At 30.7% G+C, this 24,070-nt stretch overlaps 2 long non-coding RNA genes across 2 annotated transcripts; one reads left to right on the forward strand and one right to left on the reverse strand.

Annotated features, from left to right (window-relative positions):
• Positions 1-1,081: 1,081 nt before the first annotated feature.
• Positions 1,082-6,223, reverse strand: LOC123713628. Its single transcript, XR_006754220.1, has 5 exons — positions 6,027-6,223; positions 4,153-4,236; positions 1,910-1,981; positions 1,638-1,827; positions 1,082-1,173 (listed from the first exon to the last, which is right to left on the reverse strand). It is a non-coding gene; the product is annotated as an uncharacterized LOC123713628 (long non-coding RNA).
• Positions 6,224-6,706: 483 nt separating this feature from the next.
• On the forward strand, positions 6,707-8,296 carry LOC123713449. The gene is made up of 3 exons (XR_006754191.1): positions 6,707-6,847; positions 7,073-7,181; positions 8,014-8,296. It is a non-coding gene; the product is annotated as an uncharacterized LOC123713449 (long non-coding RNA).
• Positions 8,297-24,070: the final 15,774 nt, after the last annotated feature.

Raw genomic sequence — 24,070 nt, forward strand, 5'->3', positions numbered from 1 at the left:
CAAATCTCTTCGAATAAACCGTGATAGGGATAAGGCGTGTAACGGAAAAATGTGACGCGTAACCAAAAAATTTTACGGTATTTTTTTAATGTATTGTTTACTTTCATTACAGTTACAAGTTATTGAGTGTTATACATAAAAGTGAAGTATGTGTTGCAGACTACTGACATTTTGTTTCGTTAAGCATGTGATAATAAATGTTTACTGTTCATAGCATTCTGTGGCGAAGACTTCTCCCTGGAGGCGAACTCTAATGAATATTAACATCTTGGATCTAACAGACTCGTGCCGTGTCCTGTCTATTTGAAATTACGTCTATTGAATGCTCGAAGTAATGCGGTGTTTACTGTTTGTATTTCAAACGGGGGAATTGAATTTGCTATGGCTTTTGAGGTAGGCTTTTATACATATAATTATAATACTTGTATTGCTATAAAACTGTTACTATACGGTAAAGCTTTAAATTTATTAAAACTAACTATTTTAAGACGACATATATTTTCCTATAAATTGAAAACACCTAAAGCCTAATTTTATTATATTTAGTAAGTTTACAATATATATCTTCTAAAGATACAATAATGAATAGAAAATGTTTATTTATGCTACATTTTATGCAATTTAATTTTAATCTACAAGTCGCAAGTATTTAGTTATTCCTATTTCAAATTAAGAATCCGCTAAACACTTGTTTCTTCTTAATGGATATGCAATATAAACAAGGGTTGCAAGTTTTGTGTATGCAACAGCTGTTATATTAAAAGAAAATTACGAAATTTTGATGCATGGATTATGCAAATTGATGCATATCCGTCTCAAGCATTTGCCATCACGTTTACTAAATATATTTTAATGGTGTGTACTCGACACTTTTTAATTATAAAACAATAAAAGTATTGTTGTGTATTGTAAAATGTAATAAATTTTGCACTTTAACGCTGAAACAAGAATAGAATTTTATTTTATTTTTGCTCTTAATCATTCATTACAAACGTGAAACTAAGGATAATTAGATACTAAATAATGTTATAGAAAGGATTTGTGAAAATGACATGATAACTTACAAAGACACCTACCTCTAACCAGATACCTTCAACTTCCTCACTGCTGTGGATACTGCCTATAATATCACACACGACTACCGGACTCTTTGAATCAAAGAGTTACATGGGTCTACGAATGAGGTTTTGTGAATTAAAAAAAAACTTGTGACATATATGCCGTGCACTAATCTATGTGCACAACTAACACGCGCTCGTACGGTGAAGAAATACATCGTGAGAGTACCGGCATGCTGTGTCCAAAAATCGACATGTTTTAGACAGAAGCCAGCAAGAAAAAATTGTTATGTATATTTGATAACACATAATTATTATTATATATGGATACAAAACAAAGTGAAAATAATTCCAAAACCATGCTTTCTATCGTTATTAACGTAATTTAAATATCATGATCAGAGATAACATTTCCCTCTAGGAAATACTTTCATCAATTTTCGTGAAAAACACTCCGCCCTAAACCAAATTATAGTATCATAAAAACAATGATTTAGATCTATGGAGTTTGGTGTCGGTATCATTTTTCCATTAGGGGAGGCGACACGGCAGGTTTACTGATTTAATAATAATAATTACCTCGGATATTACGTGTAGGGGTCGATGTTACTTGCTGAGTCGAAGTATGTTACACCGAACTTATGTGTGATATCCATAGTAATAGATTAATAACGTGTATATTTATTTAATTACTTTTCGAAATTATTACAATTGATTGAATTTAAGATATACACAGCCATTAGGTTAAGATGCATCTTTTTGGAATTTTCTGTAATGATCATACAAAAGGTTGTTAAAAGAAATAGGTAGTAGTGTTTTAATATAAATCAAACGGGTGTTAGTTTCGTTACCTTACTATATTTCGTATTTTCCAGTATGGACCCTTTTTTGTTGAGGCTTCCTCCTGAATTTTCCATTTAGATCTGTGCTTGAAGCAAAGCAATGAATAATATTTTAACGAAATTAAATAGTTAAAGGAATTTACATAACTATCTAGGTTCTATTCATCGTGAGCTGTCACAAACACAATTTATTTGTCAGTCTCAGTCAGGATGTATACAGATACATAATTACATTTTATAGTATGACCATATTATAAAATTAAATCCGCGATTGCTTTATAAACGGCTTATTCAACAAGATTCGTGTGTATAATTTTGGTTTTATGTAAGAAAATTAAATATCCCGAATAATATGAGAAAGGAAAATTAAGCTATAGTAAAATAATAGTTATAAAAAAGAGGTAAATATAGTATTATTGACGCTTACTAAATTTAGTCATAAAGTATTTTCATTCCTAGATTTAATTTATTTAATTTATAATAATTTGCTCTATTATATTTAAAAATTGATTTCCATTCGTAGAGGGTGTTAAAATGTTTATATCTTTATAATTTTGAGGGGTTCGTATCATTACAGGGGTAACATTAAGTGCATTAATCAGAAATTATGACCTGTTTTCCAACATTACCAAATTTAATATCTTAAGCTATGTAATTTTTGTAAAATGTGTTGTCTCCAATTCTAATCAAACAAAATTAAAGAATAAGTTAATAAAGTGGCAAGTCTTGTGAAATTTTTAAAAAAGTATTAGAAAAAATAATTATTATAAAAATAAATGATAAAAAGTTTCGGTCGTACCGAAGTATGAGGAAGATGCACAGTAGGCTAGTTTTTGTATACATTTATTTAAGCAATGTTTTTCTTCAAGTTTATATTTGTTTCAAAGTGCTTCCTTAATTTTCCTCATCCCAGTCTAAAGCTTTACCTCGTAAAGCATCGTTTGTAGTCACAAGGTGTAAATAAATAGGGGATTTTATCGAATTTATTCCAGGGGGAAGATATCCTGCTATTTGTGGGATCCAGGGACCTTTTACTACGTTGTAAAATAGTTTAGTAAGAAAACACGCGCTCTCTTGACCAACACGTTTTCCAATTCCGCTTAGCGATGTTTTCGCTACACAAAATTTATAACGTTTGACTTGAGCTTTATTCAGACGATACGAACGTATGACACGTTCAATCTTAAACTGGCAATTTTATTGAACGTCATTATATAAATTAGTGGTGCAGTGCAATTTTCAAGTTGCCAATTGGCTTGCACATGGCTGGAACTAACAACTTAGTTTAACGTAAGTAAAAACATACTTTTAATATTTGCCCTTAGCGATTCACTCTTGCTTTCTGTTTCTTATTACGTCGTCTAAGCCTACTAAGCCATGAAGGTGGTGTAGTAACAATCATAATATAATTCAGTTCTAACATAACGTGCCTATGTTACATTACTTTGCTTTTAAATCATTAAATGAAATGCAACAAAATTCAATATTTAATGTCATAATAATTTTACAACCCACGACTTCCTTAAATCCAATTTAAGTGCAGACAGTCTACAAATTCTATTATCGCACTTCGGAAAGCAAATACACAAAAATAGAATTAGCATAAAGTGTTCCCTTTGGGAATATGCGAGGGCGGAAGGGGTGTGTGGTAATGTACTTTTAAAGTGTAAAAACATTTAGTACCTCACAAGGAAAAGCTTTTTATGCATCACTTTAGTGGTTTTCAATGTACTTTAAGTATTTCCTTGATAGTGAAACTAATCAGTAACTTATTTACACACAGACCCGTTAAATTCTCCAACTTTATACGATTTAAATACTTTTAGTTTATTGGTTTTATTTTTTTGTGCTGCATCAAATGTATAATAGTGTCTACATCAGATCACTTTAATAATCTTTAATCTGTAAGACTGTAAGACTGTTGGTGGCGCTACTAATAAATATTACAAAAGATTTATTTTTACTAAAAAAGCAAATCTGATCATATATACAGGATACTTTTAAAAGTTATTTAAGTAAGTGTTTAAATACAATTTTAATGACATTCTACTGTACTAAAAAATACTATCCCGATATTTTAATTTATAGCAATCTGTCTGACCCCGATAAGGTTTTCTTTTAATGTTATAAGTAAATACTACCCGATGTTAATGCTTGAAAATGCTTGATATTATTGCTTGATATAACTTTATAAATAACTTTGATTGGAATATAACGAGCCCGAAGCTATGTGCAAGTAACATAGTACTAACTGATGGTTTATTGTAGAATGTGCTCAAGTCAGAGAGCGCGTTCAGATAATCCCATGTCAAGCTGATTAAGGCTTCACCCGCAAACTGAAAATAATAAGTTAAAGTTAGGTAAAACTTTAATTTACGAGTCCGTTTGACGTGCCTCACTAATCTTATGCTTAAAACGTACTTTAGCATTTCTTTGCCACTTGCAACGCCTCAGGGGTTCTTAATGCAAATTTTATTTATTCATGTAAATTAATATCTATTCTACGAGGCAACCAGTGAGCCGGGAAATTGAGTACGTGCAAAAATAAGCCCTTAGCTACCCCGTCTTATGCAAACAAGGTAACCAATTAGAATTTCTACATTTATACTATATTCCAATGACAGAAGCGTGACTGGGAAAGACTTAATAAATTAAATAACACATTTATTGAAATTGCCATAAGTCATAGTGTTCGTTAGTGTTCTTATTCCCAAAGATAATAAATAATATATGCATAAGAGCTTAAGTAATTTTCTAAATATTAAACTTTAAACGATAATAATATTTCGAAGATTCTAACACTGTAATACATTTTAAATAATGTTTAAATAGTAACATATTATAAGAACAGGAGTACTAGAGCTAAGTCTCCTTGGTAAGTTTCATATTTTTTAAGTAGTAGTATAGGTACTATACTAAAATTATGTTATAAAGTAATAAAATAATAAATAGTAATAAAATTCCTGGTTGTATTGCATGTGAAGAAGAATATCAGTTCAGTATTAATGACAAGGCCGTTAGATAAAAAAAAAGACACAGACATTGATATAAATGATTTATCAAAACCCAATTTAGGTTTCTATATTTTTATTAATATTTATATAACATTAAGTTACTGGATTGAAACATTCTTCTGTTTTAACCAAGTACATTGTATGTATGAAATATAATCATTATGTACATGTTTAGTTGAGGATACTTAAGTTTTTTATTTTATCTTTTATAACTATAACTTTTTATAATCTAATAAAATATATTTGTCTACAAATAAAATAATAATATGTTTTTAAATTAGTTCTATTTGAATTGTGGGTTGAAATTAGTTATTATTATATATTTTTATTTAAGGTTTAAATTTTTTAAGAATTTTATCATAAAATTACATGTGAAATTTATTATATTGTTTTTTTAATAAAATGTATAAAATAACAAGGCTAAAATAAGTATACCTGTATTAAATTGTAACTTATGATGTTACTTCATAATTGATAGTAGACAGGAAGGTTTGATCAAACAAAACATTGTATTGATTTTACTTGAAGTAATTAAATAAATAGTACATTTATGTCCAATTAATAAAAGACTTCTATTCAGTTCTTATAAAGAAATATATCGAATTTCTTTTACTATTATCAACTTTAATTATCTAACATCGGTTAGGTATTATTTTTGAGTATTTGATCTTTGAATCACTTAATACCACCCTTGTTATATTTTGTAATCACTCTAAATAAATAAAAATATTTTATAAAAAAAATTGGAAGAAAAGAAATTGATGTAAACAGTCACATTTAGTAATATTTTGAAAATATAAGATATCTTCCATTCTGCTTAGTTCTTAATATTTAGATAGTCTAAAGCTGAAAAATCCGTTTTAGCTGACACTAATAATCTTTTTGTTAAGCTAGGATATTCTAAAATAAAGATATCCAGATAACGATAATGTAGGTATCCCTTGTTTGCGTTGTACCTACTGCGTTGCGTTGTACAAACATTTGATTTACACAAACACTACGGTTGGCAGTTGTCGGGTTATGTTAAATATAAACTCTTAATTGGAAATGATAAACAAATCATGTAACCGTAATACGTACTATGTAATATAAAAAATAAACTTATTACTCACCTTTGAGTAGCCCCTTTGCCAGGTAAGTTGTACGATAAATAATTTGTCACAAAGATAGTAGATTATTATAGGCAAATTCTATATAGTGTCTAAATATCCCTATTTTCTTTAGGTATATTTAGACACAACATCAAACATTAAAGTGTTTTTATCTATTTTGAATTGAATCTAGGTTAAATTCGATTAAATTAGTTGTAGTTATTTCCATTCAATTATTAATTTATTTTTATCAAAGAAAATTTTGGCAATTAACACTTATTATAAATAAAATGGGTCAATTGTCACGATATTTATAGACAACAACTGATTTTTTAATTCCCCTACAAATTCCATCTACTACCAATAACGTAAAATGAAATTGCTTGACAGAATACCATGATATTTACCAAAAATGAGACGCGTGATAAGGGGAATTCTGTTAGTGAGATGCGGGTTAAAATATAAAATTACGGATTATCAAAATGCCAGTTCCTCGCGTCAACTGCATGAAATAGCAATTGTGTGATATTACTATGAAATATAATAATTTTTTGATTATAAACAAAAACGCGTAAAGTTTTCATACTCAAGTAATAATTATTTAATCGACTTCAAAATGTAAATTGTCAAATAATCAAAACGTCAGTGTAATGATTGATTAGTTTTTAGTCTATGACATCACATCTTGTAAAATTAATATAAATGAATGTATTGTTTTTTGCTAAAGATTTCTTATATTTTTTAAGCTTGAATGGAACCAAAATAAATGTTCCAATACAACAAATTAGTTTTTCAATGAATTGACTCTGACGGAGGACATTTGACCAATAATATGGCCTAATGTAAGTTTAATAATTAATGAATGTCTAGCTTAATTTACTAACAATGATGTTTAGCATAAGAAAGTGTAATAACACTACTTACAGTCTATAAAGGCGACACTCAGATATATATTTTGGTCGGCATGTCACTATTTAGCATATTTTTTTATAACCTTTACATTACTTAGTTTAATACGTTACTGGCATGTTGAACTTTAATAAAATATTCATATGAACAAATTACAGCACAAATTTAAAGTACAGGAGATGCTAAATAAATACGAAGGCTACTGGGGCCCGCTAATGGAACGTAATACGATAGCTTTTGTTGGAACACATTATTCAAATTTTAAAGGTACCTATTATACATATTTTTGTAAGTTCCGTCACAATTATGTGTTGTGACATCTGTTACGGTTAGATACATGTGAACAATTTTATGAAGTGACATTTTAAATAAAATACGTTTTGGTGTCTTTAAAGTAAAGGTTACTTTAAAGGCACTGTGTTTTTTAGAGTTCCATAAGACTTGAGACGTCAGTACTGTCGGTCATCGTTTCATCTAAAGGCGTAAATAATTAAGGCCCACAGAATCAGGAAATGGTTCACGTTTTAATTGAAATTTTTATATTTCAATTTTAATCATTGACATCACATCTACTTATACAATATTCTTAAATTTAGATTTTGTACTGTACATAAATATCGTGTCTATTTTATTTACTTTATAAATTATTTCTTTATTATACCTCATACGATTTTTTTTAAATAAAGTAAAACAATAGTACTACGTAAACTCAATCAACGTACGTAGGGACTAGCACAAATGTCAAAGTGTATGCAAACAATGATATGGTTGAACATCACTAACCCCTTCTTTAACATTACATACAAGTGTTAATGACATGCCATTTACAAGTGTTTGTATTGTATATTCCATGTTTGAATTTAATCTTGATATTTGCACAAACCGCTTTTATAATATAACTAAAATCAATTTGGGCTTGTCAAACAAAATTATAATTGCCGACTTCTATTATTGTATGTATGGGAAGAAAGTTTCATAATTATATTTTGATTTTAATCATAGAGTAATAATCACGAGTTTGTTGCACAAGAAACATTTGTGTAATGATAGGAATCGTATTACTCGCCGCTTTTTGTGTCCTAGCATGCTATTTTTGCAGTTGAACATAAAATGCGACTCATCACTACAAACCCCCGCTGATCATCAATGGAGTTTCAATGTGAACATTTAACACTCGCTCGTGACAGTCAGGAAAACTGTTATGTAAGGAAACCGGTATGACATAAACTAAAAACAAGTCGAAGGCGAAATCCAACAGCTTGTACCACAACTAGTTCTACTTATAAAATACTTAAGGAATTAAAAAAATGACAAATTCAGAACAGCTAATTAGTATTAGGGTAAAGTAGCTTAAAATGTAATGTACACGTTGCTTGCGCTTAATAATTAAATGGGTTACATCACTCGCAAAGTGCTGTTATTGCCGATTCCCATGTACTAAATAGTAAATTGCAATTTTATTAACGCATTGTAAAAAATTTCCCACAAATTAATCAGTATTAATTTATGTGAAATATTCACACAAAGACCTATGCTAATGCTAAAACAGATTTTACAAGTACGTATTATTAAACTGAATTCAGTTACTTAATGGTTTACGACATATAATACGGTTCAAATATGTTTGCCTAATGATAATTACGAGTGTACACTTGGCGATTAAAAAGAGTGGCGGAGAGTTTATTGTCAGTTCTTCCCTTCCGTTCTACGCCGGTACGTCGTGTTACCTATATGAATAAATGATTTTTTAATTTGTGGTAAAGCGTGCTTTTCACGAAATTGTTGCCTGCCTTTATTCATTGGCTGAGCGCGGATGAATTTTTATTTCTATGTAAATTTGACGACATGTAGCAAACACTGCTATAGGTTTTAATTTGTAGTTTTTTTTTTTATGATTACTATAAACAGTACAGAAAAAACAAAAGTATTCTAAGGTATTTAAGCTTGATGCCTGAAGGTCAACACCACAGTACAAATTTTATATTTCTAATAGACTTAAGAGTACGTCGTTCGTCGTCGTCTTTGTCGTTCCACAACTGAGCGTTTTCTAGGGCAGGTTTTGCCACGCACCACTACTATATGGAACCAGCTGCCCACTGAAGTATTTCCGAACCAATTCGACTTAGGGTCCTTCAAGAAAAAAGCGTACCAATTCTCGAAAGGCCGGCAACGCACTTGCGAGCCTTCTGGCAATGTGAGTGTCGATGGGCGGCGGTATCGCTTAACAAGGTGAGCCTCTTGCCCGTTTTCCTCCTATTACCTAAAGAAAAGAGTAAAATAAATACAATTAATACAAAAAAACGAAACGAAAACATTACCACAAACAAAGATAGAGTACTGCCAAACATAATATTACATCTATTCTAAATTTTAAATAACGCAGGTGAGCGTTCAGTCTCCTATGTCTTCCAATAGGAAAGGAATTACTTTTCCAGTAGTCAACCCAGGGTTTGTGGCATATTTAATGAGCCGTGATTTGATTTATAAAATAAATTACTTTATCTGTTAGAATGCAATTCTAAAAGTTTTACCGTAATTAATCAAACCGTTAACAATTAACATTTAACTAGTTGTTAGATGCTTAATAGAATTTAATAGTTAAAATTTAATCAGGTGAGTTAATAGAGTATGAGTCGTTAATTTATAATCGTTTCTCGTAAACGTACCGCTATCGTTAAATAATTTTAATCAAAAATGATTACCTTTAATTTTACTCATCACTTATTATTAACGGCTAAGATGGTGTTGTTGTTAATGTATAATCGCAATTGCCTGCAATCATACAATTCGGTAAAACTTTATGTCATATTTAAAAAATAATAAGTAATTATTTTGTCTAAAACCTCCTAAAGAGGATTTAAGAGATTAACATTTTATTTATAAAGTGTTGATTTTTGTCCATATCGTAATAAAAAATATATTTCCTTAACAGATCTCCGAGTCTCTGGTCAAACACTGAGAACACTTTAAGGTTATCTGTGAGACATAAAAACAGACCCTTAATGACACATACGAAAGATTATGTCCTAAATACGACATAAAGGGAGAGAAGTGTAAGCGAATGTGTCGCATTTATTTTATTGGTGTCATTAATTTGTTGGCAACGTCCAGACGTTTGGACGGACATGGCTTAGGGCAGCTATTTATATGGATTATTGTTCTAACATCGGCCTTAAATTACATTTGTTTAACTTTAGAGCTTTTGTATGTGCTCATATATAATTTTGTAGCGAATAGATCTTGATTAGAAATATAAGAAATTACATTAACGAATGAAGATAAACTTCGCTGAAGAATTATAAATGTATACCGAGTAAAATTTTGGCAAATTCTATTAACATCACTTAATTCATTCGTAAGAAGTATATGAAAGCTTCATAAACTTCAGCTTATATTAATAAAATAGAAAAAATATTATTATAAAATCCCGAATAAATCATAATAAACTGTTTGTAATTATTTTGTTCTGTTCTATTTCTAGAAATCCTGTAACAAATATATTCACACACATTCACATATTTTGGTGCCGAGCAAAGGAAATTATTGACATTCATTATCATGCGAGGAACAGGCTATGCTGAGTATGTCGTTCATTTATGCTATATTAGGCAAACAAAATATTGTTTTAATTAAATTTCTACTTCTTTTGGCGCGTTAGGGAAAAATTATGTAAATTTTTACGATGCGCGCGCACACCGTCACACAAACCCGACACCCTGAAGTTAGCTATAGTCAACATTTTAGTTCTATTGTTAGTGTCGTTTTTTCTACAAACGTAGAATACAATTTTTGTAAAGTTTTTATCTTGTTTTTAAGAAATAATCAAAGAATCTCTATGTTTATTTTACGAATATTTGGGTGACCAGAAAATGACATGAATATCTCATTTGGGTTTTAGGTGCACACCGTAACCAGCACTGGTTTCACGACGATGTTTACCTATACTACTGTACAGCAAGTATTAATATGAATTGGGCACAGTAGAATGCAAAGCCGGCGATCAAACGCACGACCTCAGACTTGTGAAACGCTCACCTAACACTGCTTATGTAACAAAAAAACAATATTAAGTGACACTACAATCATATGACACATGTCGCCAATTTTTGGGTACACTTGCTGGTTTTGTGACTATGCTTTCACCGTATTAGCAAGTGTTAAGTGCATTCGTAGGTAGAAAAACTAGCTGCAGTCAGCTATCTAGCTATCTAGGACTATCTGCAATACGCGTTTTGCGACTAGTGGTAATTTTGGAATTCTGTAAAGCTTTTGAAAAGCCAGGTTTGCTCTTGCGAGAAAGGCAGCGGAAGAAGCGGTTAAGAGCCAGCCCTAAGGATTCCGGATCCTCTCTCGGATATCAAGCTCGTCGGCATCATCGTGGCCGAGAGATCTACTGTGTCGAAAATCACTGGAACGTAACCCGGTTCGATACCTTTTTACTTTAATAAATTTGTAGTATTCTCTATGTCTATATATTCCATGCCAAATTATAAAAAAATAAAATATTTTCAAGTTAAATAATTAATTTTTTGTTAAAATGTAATAAATTGATTCTATGAAATATGTGTCAAAGTCTTCGTAGTACTAACACAAACTAGCTTCCGATACTAAACACGAGCTAAGTAGATTATGATATAGCCAGTTGCTTTTAATACTTTAATAGTTAACAATTTCAACCTCGCAAGTGTATGAAACGTTTGCATGTATAAATGACATTACCGTCAGCTAAGCGTCCAAGAAGTATGCAGACTTCCGGAATTTACCTTTTCAAGTTTGAAATTTTGTGCTAATGCATTGAATATTTGCGTAGTTTTACAGACATTTATGATAGCCTGACGTACCGTGTTAAAATATATGTGGAAAGTTTTCTCGTTTGTGGATATTAAAATAGTATACAGAACAAAGTAAATCACTGAATATATTTTAAAGAATTCAGAATGCGGGAATAATTTATCTTTAAAAAAAAGCCAGATATCGCCACTACTGAACTTTTTACTGGTCTGTTTAAAACGTATTATAAAGTTCTTGGTTTAAATGACCAAAGAAAGTGTTTTAGTATCAAATGTATGTTTATTATTTTATATATTTAATTATGAACTATCAGTTTAAAAAATTATAAGTGTTAAACCTCGCTTTACCATATTTATTACCTCGCGTGACTTAAACAGTTTCTGGTTACAATTTCTAAAAAGACAATTTATTATAATTTGGAATACGTTAATTTTACCGTTTACTTACAACGGTCGGTAAAACTATAGGGACTTCTATTTCAGGACTATTAAAGCCATTAAGTGACACACTTACGCTTATATAATTTCGACAAAATTATTCTATTGAAAATAAATCAGTCTGGGGTCTCAAATTTCTGCATCTGTTTCGTCATCCTTTGATATTTAGACATTCGCCGTCGACTTTTTGGCTATAAGGAAACACATTTCATGAATGAGATTCGCACGCTAAAGCCACTAGGCCAACAAGCTCACTATTATTGTGGAATGCTCTGCCTGCAGCCGTGTAGACTTGGTAGACTAAATTTACATTTAAAAAACAATTGACAACATTGTACGAATAAACCTTAGATATTTTACGTGTATGTATTTTTATATCGAGTAGTTTTAAGTTCAGTATTGTATTTTTTGTAAACAACATTGTTTTTTTGTTAAGACCGCCCTCATCCTTTGTCTTCATTTATTTAATCTTATTTTTCTCCTATTCTGTGTTACTGAGATGTAAATAAAGTGTTATTATTATTATTTAAGCATATCTATATCTTTTCTTTAGTGCCTTATTAAGAAAATTTCAAAAGAAAATTACGCACTGCGCATAAAACACGGACGCTATAAACCTAAGGTTAATAAACCGGCGATACAAAACACACAAAGGAGTTTTATACACGTTGTATTTAAAAATAAGTAAGATAAATGAAAAACGTACATTTTCCTTCAAAGTTAACCCTCGCTGCACCTATTTTCCATATATTACCACGCGTTATTGCAAAGAATGCATTATCCTTTGAATACGGCTAATGACGTTGAAAAATAAGCTTGGCTTAGTAACAGAGGCTCGACTTAGGGAGCCATGAAAAGCTTTAAAATATGCTTTAGGTTATTGTATTAATGGTATGCTACGTTTGGATAAAAATTATGATTGTCAACAGTTTGTTTTAGGTATTTATCAAAATATGAATTATATATAGGAGAGTATTTTTAAAGTATGAGGAGATTATTGTGATAAAAAGGTGTGTTTCCATAAAAATATTATCGTTTTGTATTTTGAGATATTTTTTTATAATTTGTATACCAAGTTTACTATGTTGCCTACATGTTTAATCATAAATTAGAATGTTTTAAATTCAACGTAGCAGTATAACGTACTTGTTAATAAAAATTACACAATGAAAGAAAAATATTCCATTCGACTTCAGGCTTTCACGACATTTATTGCAGGGGCGCGTCTCTAGATGGCCTTAGTACCATCCATTAAGCACACCCTTATTACTTGCAAAACTTTTATTAACTTTTTACAAATTATTGTAATAATTGTATGAAAATAAGTTTTTTTGTACGAAAGTTTTAGTTTTTTATTGAAACTCCAATTTTTTTATTCAATGCAAATAAATCTTTCTTAAAATAAAACTTTAATAAAAATCAATCAACCATACTTACTGGAAACCACACGGGTCGACAAGGATGCTGTATCAAAAGTACAACTAAACTAAAGTGAAAAAAAAATGCTCTTGAATGTATATGTGTGAATATAATTTTTGGCTTGTGTTTGTGTCTTTTATTATATGGACAGGTACCATTCTATTAATGGAAAAGAATATTGTACCGCATCAATGATACCGATGATCCAATCGTTGAAGAGAAAATGCGATGTATTAGAAAGATGTCTTAACTTACTTCATTCATGGCTCAAAGTTACTGAATTTTACAATAGCGTAAAATTTGAGCGTACCGAGCGTACATAAAGCGTAAATAACACTAAAGACATTGTTTGTTTTTTTGCGTTTGTTATATTATTGTATGACATTATTTTATACATATAGATAGATATATTTCTTTTTGTAAAATATGTGGAAAAAAACCAAAAACAGAATAAGGACGTAGGCAATATTAGAACACATTGCCAAGAATTGCATTCATTAACTAATGTACATTCAAAATACTTTCTCATAAATTTTACTTATGGAAAAAGAGGGAAAATTCGAGAGGAAAACGGATCGAGGCCTTGATCATTAACTTAATGTTCATACAATTTGATGAAATTAAGGCTTAAGTAAAACGTATTTTTAAAACGATTTCAATTAATTCGGTTCTTAGAAAAACAAAGAAGCACTATATGTTAAAAATTACACAGATAAAAAGAAAAATCTATTAATACCGGGGGCTTAGTCTAGACCTTTACAATGTAAAAGTAATAAATAAAAATAATAATTTACGCACTAGATTGCTTGACGCTAGTCAGATACTTTTAAGTCTTTTATACTTTTTATTATTTATTTTAAAAATTATAAGGTTTATAAAATCATTATATTATTATTACATAAAACTTGGCCTACTGCCTGTAGAGTATTCATTATGTTATTATTAGTATTAAAACATATTTTTGTTACTTTACATATAAGTATTTTAAAATAAGATTATTAATCTTAATTTAACAGAAAATAATTTCATTCATAACACACAAGTATAGTGTACAATAGTCTTAATTAAAAACGGGAAAAAAATCTAAAATAAATGAATATTAATATCCATTATTATTATAATTTATTTCTTTACAGAACAGGGGCAGGCGTCTCACCTGATGTTAAGTGATACCGCCTCGCGCCGCGCTCGCGAGTGCGTTGCCGGCCTTTTAATAATTAGTACGCTCTATTCTTGAAGGACCCTAATTCGAATTGGTTCGGAAATACTTTAGGCAGCTGGTAGGGCGCGGTTAAACTTCCTAAGAAAACGATCAGTTGTGAAAGCCTTTTACTAGACAGCTGATAGATACTTTATGAGTTTACATTCTCCTATCTTGCATTTAACTATCCAAGTACATGGACCAAGTCTAATATCTCAAGTTGTCGAGACGGCACGGCGCAATCACCGCGTGTCCCTATTGCATTGTTGCGTGACGTTTTCTTGTTAGTACTCCGCCTGTGCTTTCTAGTCTGTGGTATTTCTATGTATATGCTGTTTTGTCAATTGTCAAAACAAAAGACTGCCAGTCTGGCCACAGATAAGACAACTCTGGAAGTAATTGAATTTACGAAGTACATATAAAGTCATTTGGTTATTCATTTGAAATTAGAATTTATTTAGAACTCGTGAATACTAAAGATTTACAAACTTATCTACAAAAATAGTTCTACTACACTTTTTTATTTTGTATTTACCAAAGTATTTTGTTTAATTAAGCTATTTATATTAAAATCATGTATTATATTTAATACATGATTTTCTAATGTTAGTAGCCATTATTGTATTATATTTTGAGACTAATTAAATCTGCTCCTAAAATTCTCGCCTTTTACCAAATCCGTTCAGAAACATTTCCATACCCTTACACAAACGTACCATCTATCAACTTGTATCGCCAATATTTTGTATCAAAACCTCACGGAAACCTTAATAACTTATGATGTTACTTGGTGTGTTATCCACGTCTGATGTGTCAATTATCGTGACATGGAACCGCGGTATAAATGAGACATAGTAACAATGTTAATGCCAAGCAATTATAAGTCTTATATTCACATATTAAAGTTCAAATTTCAACAGTCAAGATTGTTTTCTACACCTGCGCTTCCGATTTAATAGCACGCAAATGAAGTTTATTCCTGTCTTTTGAATATCGAGATTTTTTGCCTTTGTTTGAACATTCGGGCCGGAAAGAGGCTTTGCCTGTTTTCTTTTTATGGACAGGTACAACTTAAAACCTTCTTCTTGTTCCTTTTGGTCGACTGACATTTGTCTATGATATAAACAGTAGATGAAATATCATAAATTCTATCTTAAGACAAATTCATTACAAATCCCTCTTTCAAGGTCATAATATCTCCAATAACAATTAGAAATAAGTAAAATTAATAATGGGCTGGTATTGGAATTGAAATTTTTTGATACGATAATTTAATAATGATATCAAATTCGTATATTAAGCTTACAGATTGTTTTCTGAGGGACAGATAGAAAAAAATTGCCATGAAACATTACACAAATTCATTTCTAATATTACAACTTTAATTAATTTATTACTAAAGACCAACTAACACATCATTTTCACACTAGCATAACCTGTGAATGCAGCCACAGAATGCCGTCAAGATCGTGGCATTGTCCGTCAGTCCACCACGTGTGGTGCATTGCCGTCAGAGGCGCCGCACTGACAGCAACGGACGTTATTTAGAGCTTCATTGTACCATTCAACTTTCAAACGATCAAGATTTTTGATAAAAAGAATTTAACTTGCCAAATGTTGATGTGGTTTTGAATAATTGGACGATTTGCTTCTAATGTTATATCAATCAGAAAACTTGATTAAGCAAATAGAGAATTGATAACTATACGTAGTTATCTAACGTAATTATAAATTTTGTATCCTATAATTATTATTACAATTTCGATTATAAATATTTATGTAGAGGAAAATATTATATAAAGATTCATCACAGTGTATAACAGTAGGACAGAGCATTTTTATTTGAAAGCGTAATGAACAATGAACTTCAACGTTCATCGACATAAAATATATATTTACTGAATTTATGAGAACCTTAAGGTCGTGTACGACCTTCTTAAAATATATTTTACCATGAAATGTTTATCCCTAAAAGAACATTTTTGTGATATAGTTTTAATTATGTTGAAGATTTTAGATTAAGAAACGTTTCACTTCGTTAGTCTAAAAGCTGTTCATTTCTGACTTCAAATCTCATTTAATGGTATTTTACCTGGAGAAAAAAGCAAACGCCCAGGGCTTTCAAAGTAATGAAATTCTTGAATTTTAATTTGCTAAGTTCAAGGCGTCCGAAGACCATTACTTATGTTAGTATCGGCTATGTTTAATGTCAAATTAAGCAGCAAAACACATCATCAGTACTGAATTGATTTTACTAACCCATCAATCAATAAGATTGATGAATGTTGAGTATTGACGGAGAGTGATTAAAAAAAGTCACGCAACAAAAAAAGATAAATAAACTGTTTGCATACACGGTGTTGTTCTGTTGAGTTAAAAATTGTTCGGAATACTTGTTTTAAATTAAAAAAAAATTAAAAGTTAAAAACCTACTTCAGTTAGCTGTCAACATTATTTATTTATGCCATACATGGATACTTATATCAATGACCAAGCCGATTCATAGACTGTTGGACTGAAAATGTGTGGTCAAAATATCTACATAAATTTAGTAGACAGTATAAATATATCATCATACTTATACATGAATATTATTAAACTTTAATATCAAAGAATACAATTAATAAATGTAAGCTTTTAATTGACAAAAACTAAAAAAATAACAAAAAATTTAATACATACACACAATTTAAAATCCATGGAATCGATTTTAATTTATTTATTTTTTGCAACACTGTGCCGAAAAACCTCATTAAAGTACTACAATGTAATTCTCATATGTAGCGGTCAAAAGCCTTCGTGTTCAATTATATTGGTACCAAGATAACAAACGTCACGTACTGGTAGCGGTTCTATCGTCAAATCAGTATGGAAGTAGTGAGTTAATTGCTATTGTGACTGCATATAGGTTTTTGAGATACTATCAATAGTTTTTATGGCCCTTTGAATAAAATACGTTTAAATGAGATTTGGGAAGGCGGGTGAAGCGTGTTCAATTTATGGTTTTCAAATATCATCTAAAGCTATATGAATTGAATAAAAAACAATGATATGTAAAAATTACAATATTTTCTTGTTATGTAACAGAAGGCAGGCTCACCGTATGTCAATTGACACGGCCGCCCCTGGGAACTCATATTTCCAGGAGGCTCGCAAGTGCGTTGCCAGCCTTTTAAGAATGGGTACGCTGTTTTCTCGACGGGTCGAGTAAGTCGAATTGGTTGGAAAATACTTCAGTGGGTACTTGGTTTCACATAGTGGTGGTGAGCGGCATAATTTGCCTCAAGAAATGCTCAGTTCACAATTGTGGAACGACAGCCATCGCCCTGACACGGATAGTATTATTTTTTATTAAAACTAACCGTAAACTATTTCATGATAAACAGAAATGACATATAATTAAATATATTTTTTTATCTAAAATATATCTGTTACACCCTGAAATGGAAATTTTTTACCATTTTTTCTTTAAATAAATCTTTGAAAAACTGACACGTCGAAGCAATAAAAAAGTTATCACCCAAACGTATGACTTTTCATACAACAGAGTATAATAACTGATATCGCTTATCTTTCTACATACAAAATGGACCATAATGTTTAAGATAACTTTTCCAAATGGTTTCATATTAGATACATAGATTGGGCACAGATAGTATGTCGTTAAAATTCTTGACTCTTGACTCTTCTTAAATATGTATTTAAGCTATGTGTAGTTTGAACTCAATTCAAGTTAGAGAAATAAATTACTTGGTAAAAAGTTAAAATACACGCCCTTTAGACTAGCTACTGTGTTGTTCATATTTATTCGTATACTATATATAGTGATTAGTTAACACTTACGATGTTTTCCTTTTCAGTAGAAGCAATTGTTTATTGTGCATCTGAAAAGAACATACATACGTATTCGAAGATCAAAGGCACGACCCTACAATACCGGTGAAAACCGCATAAACACTGAGCTTACACGGCCAAGGTTCAAATATTGAATGTTTAAAGGTACACAGAAAGCTTAAAATTTGTGACTTTCATCGTGATAGTTATAGTAACTCCTGTTTCAGTTTAATAACCAAATTGGACCCTTCGACTAGTTCTTAATACAAATTGTAAAAATATATATAGATCCAAATAAATGAGTTTATAGTTTGAGAATCAAATATTTTTATTACAAGTATTGTGCAGCTTATTGCGGCTTATAAAACTTTGGATATTCTAGTCACGACGATGTCGTTAAATTTTATCAGCGTCACCTATCGCAGTTAAACTACGTCCCGAACTTGCAACCTAGACCAAGTAAATAACTTCTTAAAGGCCTTCTTTACGGTCGGGTTCTTCTTAATGGTGAACTAATTTACAAAATTATTTATAGATTTATTAAATATTAATTTGGAATAAATATTTCAAAACATATTTCAGCTGCTATCTATGTCGGCTTTGTTACGGAGAGCAATTATTCATAATAGAATGTCTATTGATAATAAGCACTATGGTTTGTATATAAAGAGGCGAATTATATAAATATTAACGCATCACGAAAACATATAAGAAATCCAATTTTATTCTGTGGATATGCAAATACTCAATAACATTTTTATCATATGAATGGCGGCTTTTATCACAGCGTCTGTGCATTAGGGAAATGGCGCGAAGGGTGAAAATATTTAGGTCACTGACCCCGTGGGGAAAATTTCACTTCTTTCGCGCAATTTGTTATGACAGATTCCAAGACATTTTAATAAAAATATTTCTGACAAAATGATATGAAATAACGCAGTAAATCCTTATACACATATAACTTTTTATTGACAACAAGAAGTTTTAGGGTATTGTGTGATTATGCGACATATATTGTTATGTCCTTCGGCCCTTAGGATCGAAGTTAGAACTACAGCATTAACAATTCAAAGAGGCGTAAGGTGTCGAGTTTAATTGGTAGTGTGTTTCAAGACCGTTCGTGGCTGAGCGTTTGAGCTCTGTGGCGGCAGTGCCAGCGAGTTCATTAAAAAACAAGTGCTTGTTTGCAAACCTCATTGGTTTTTAGCGAAATAATAAAAATATTAATTATTTAAATCGTGTTTAAAAAGTAAATCGTAGTTGCCTGGAAGACATCGCTAGTTGTGCTCTTGTTTGCTTTATTTGTACTGTATTTCTTTATACTTGCAATGTAGTGTTAAAAAATAAACAAATTGTCTCATATATAGAATGTCAGAAAAGCTTAAAATAACGTATGCACAAAAGCTAACAAATTTTTCAGTCACTAATTAAAAGCATGCGTGGTGTGTTGAAGACAGTTTTCAACGTCTATTCCTCAAAGATGTGGTGGCCGTTTTGACAGTTTCTAATAAAGGTCAGTTCAGCTGTCTTGTGTACATTCTTATAGCAAAAATGTCGCGTCGCTTTATCTGTAGCTGCACAAACACATTGAATTTTAAGGTGCTATATAGAAAAGCTCTCACCATTCGTTTTTTGAATTTCTCCCAACGGTACGTCTAATTGGACGCGTAGGGGGTAACAAGTCAAAGGAAAGCATTGTATGAACAAGTGGGTTTTCGTATTGATTTTAAATGTAATGGGCGTTGCATTGTCTGAAAATGTATTATACAATATTCTCTGGTAGTGATTTCATGAACTGTTTTAATGAGGCATAGAAAAATATTTTTATAATTTTTATTTGCTGATATCAGAATTTTAATTTTACGTGTGGCTGGCGTAGTTAATTTTCGATTTCAACACATTTTTAACTTATTAAGACCGATTATATATCGGCATATAAAATCATACCTTTATTAGAAACATAAGAAAACAATATAGCAAGTTTATTCCCTAACTTATAAGAAATTAAATCAAGAATTACAATAAAACACTATAAATTTCTGTTTTATAAATATTAATTCAGCTCATAAATTCAAGTTTCAACGATAGTATGTATGGATTAGCCTTGGCATGCTTCGCTGAGGGACGCAAAGTACGTCTGATAGTTCAAACTCGCAATTTATTGCCTACCACTGGCATGATTATTCCTCTTAATTTATTGTCTAAGAATATTGTGTACAAACTTAACATGACCTCGTATAAGCCTAAACACTATGATGTTAAATATGTAACTTAATTAAATATTGAATACCTACAAGTAATATTATTGTCCTTTTTTCTGACTTTATGATTTCGATATTAATTTCCAAAATTTTTAGCTCAATATAATATTTTCCTGTTCTACATAAACCTAATTCTTTATTAACTTTAGAAATCAAAACACTGCCCTCGATTGTAAACGTATTTGAAGAATACATTGCAAAGAAAAAACTTTTATAATATTTTACTTACTTACTTTAATTATATATGTAAAAAATTTAGTTACCCCAAATTTAGGTTACAAATTGTGGTCACCTTATGTACCTTATGTCGACACTGATTTTCAGTGAGACAAGTAGAGGAAACGAACATATCTGCAGTCAAATAATAAGTAATTAGATATTAAATTCCAAATGTTACGAATTAAAAAAAACACCTACAGAAACAATAAGCGTGTTATCTATGATTACAAAATACAGATACTATGTAATTTTCGTTACGTGAATAAATCGAAAGTTCTATTGTCTCTGCAAAGTTACAACATTGCTTTGATTCCGTTTAGTGTGGCGTAATCTTTTGTTTGAATCTTCTTTATAATAGCTTAATCAAATAAGTAGGTGTTATACATTGATGCCTTTGTTTATCATAGGTATTACAAGGAAACGAAATTACGCAATAGTTTATCGATTAACGAGCACAATAGACTATCGTTTTTTAGTATCAAAGATACAAAAATCTAATTGACCTCGGCCAAATATTCAAAACAATCACAAGGGACAAGTGAAAAATATATCATTTCACCAAGGGTTGTCAAGCGGTAAGCCAGCGAAGGAAGGCGAGATACTTTAAGTTATAAGTCTTAGGTTTCATAATAGTTAATCAACACATTCAAATGAATAACAATTCAGAAGAAGAGTGATAAGGTTTGACTAATTTAATGATAATAGTTTAAAGATTGAAATGTAGGATTGTATGTACATAGAAATGTAATTCACACTTTAGCTGATTCAAGCTATTTAACTAGACCAGAAAGGGTATTGTTTCTCTGTACTATATTTCTTTTGATACAATCAGAAATCAGTCAACGGTGATAGCATGTGTACATTAAAAATTTAAGACATTCCTAGCAATACCGACTGTTGATTTAGCAAAAGCAATTACTTGGCGTCACTAACTTGTAGCGCTTGGGGCGTTCTGACTATTCTTCAACACGACAGACGCCACTTTAGATTAATTAATCTCATTTATTAATGGAGGGGAGACATCCGTGAATTTTAAACAAAACTTCACGGAACTATTGTTCTTATATGGCATACTTTAAAGCATAAAATGGCATTTTGTTACACTGATATGGAATATGTGATTATGGGATGAATAAGTACTGTGGTTAGATGTAGAGATATAGTTCTAATGGTTCATTGTAAGTCAGTGAGCTTTGTAAATCACACTCGAATATCTATAAAGTATTGGGTAAGACGTTTACCTGTTTATATGTCACTTGATCAAGCCAAGATTGTAAAGTTAATTTATACGAAACAAAGTAGGGTGAGATTCTTACTAGTATTTGTCAAATCGAGAAAATGTTAAATTGTATGAAATGTTAGAAGCGGTTTATTGAAACTATTGCTATAGTTACAATGGTAACACTATATTTTTAGTCTTTCTTTGAGATACGATTCTGTAACTTAGATATTTTGTTACTTTTATTTATGTAACATTATACGTAAGGGATGAGGACAAAGCGAGATGTTCGTGGTTAAAGGGTTCATTTGTTTCGTAGGTTATCAACATATTATATGAACTTATATTGTAGCCCAAGGTCGATATATTCGTCTTCCTACCTAGTCTCATATATTTGTAAATTCTATTCCAAATAAAAATGTGCTTTGCAAAACATTTTAAAGGCCGGCAACGAATTCGTACGGCAATAAATGTAGTTGAATTTCATTTACATTTGAAGTGTCTGCACCAATTACACATAAGTTGTCATCTATTAGATACCCTTTTCTGTTTTGCGAAAAAGTTATACATTTAAAAAAATGTACATATGCCTTGCAGTCACAGAAAGTTTGCAATATAACAACGTACTGGAAGTAATGTGAATTTTAAAAAATGGTAACGACACTTTAATGGCCAGTAAATTTTAGTACCGCAGCTTGATTCTCGCGACTACCTTGTAAACGTGACATGTATGAATTCTGGAACAAGATACGAAGTTATATTACTGGATGTGATATAGGTTTTTATGCAAGTTACTTTGTAACATTTTTATCAGAAAACGCATTCAGTCATAACAGTGATGTTGTTAAATTATCCTCCTTTACTTTAACTTATTGTTTATATATCAATAATTGCCGGGAAGAGATCGCTCGAAAGCGATAAGGCCGCCACTTAGGCTAAGCCTTTTGATTTAATTATGTTCAATTTTTTTTATATTGTAATGTAACGAAGTGTTAATAAATAAATAAATAATTGTATTAAAGCCTTGTAAGAATGAAAAAATAACCTATAATAAGATAGTTGCTAAAATATTCAAAATGGTTGTAATCCAGCCCTTGCGGGGAAATAAAAAATGTTTGCAACTATTAAATTATTATTTTTTATTAATTTGCCATATAAAGTTAATTTATTCACTCACATTACCCGAATGTACTGGAGGTCTGAGGTATTTATTAAAAATACTTATTACGATCACAATGTTTTAGTAACAATGACCAGGAATTGATCAAAACTTGTCTACACTATACATTTCTAAATACCAATTTAAATTTAAAGTTTATGAACTAAATCAATAAAATAATGAAATTTTAAAAGCTATCGGCTCTCTAAAATGACAGCTGATTCAAATTTAATATTTTCTTTTATCAATCTAGACTTATTTATCCTTGTTCAAAGAGCAGAAGGTTATTTTGAAGTCATTACACGAAACAGTATCACAAAATCCCAGGGGCGAGGGGCTTAAGCCGGTTTATATTTCTAACCACATAACATTATTATGGTTAATTAAGTTTTTCTCCCATAGGGCGTCATCCTAGTATTACAGTCAATTATCGCACAATTAAGTAAAAACTGACGGTTTAGAGCATTTTTTGATATATATGAGTGTACAAACTGACACGAGGCTTATCTTAAGTGATATCCCCGACCATGAACACTCACATTACCAAAAGACTCGCAAGTGTGTTTTGAGAATTGGTACGCTCCTTTCCTGAAAGACCCTTAGTGGAATTGATTCG

Source organism: Pieris brassicae, chromosome 8 (genome assembly GCF_905147105.1).
Source record: "Pieris brassicae chromosome 8, ilPieBrab1.1, whole genome shotgun sequence".
NCBI classification, from domain to species: domain Eukaryota; kingdom Metazoa; phylum Arthropoda; class Insecta; order Lepidoptera; family Pieridae; genus Pieris; species Pieris brassicae.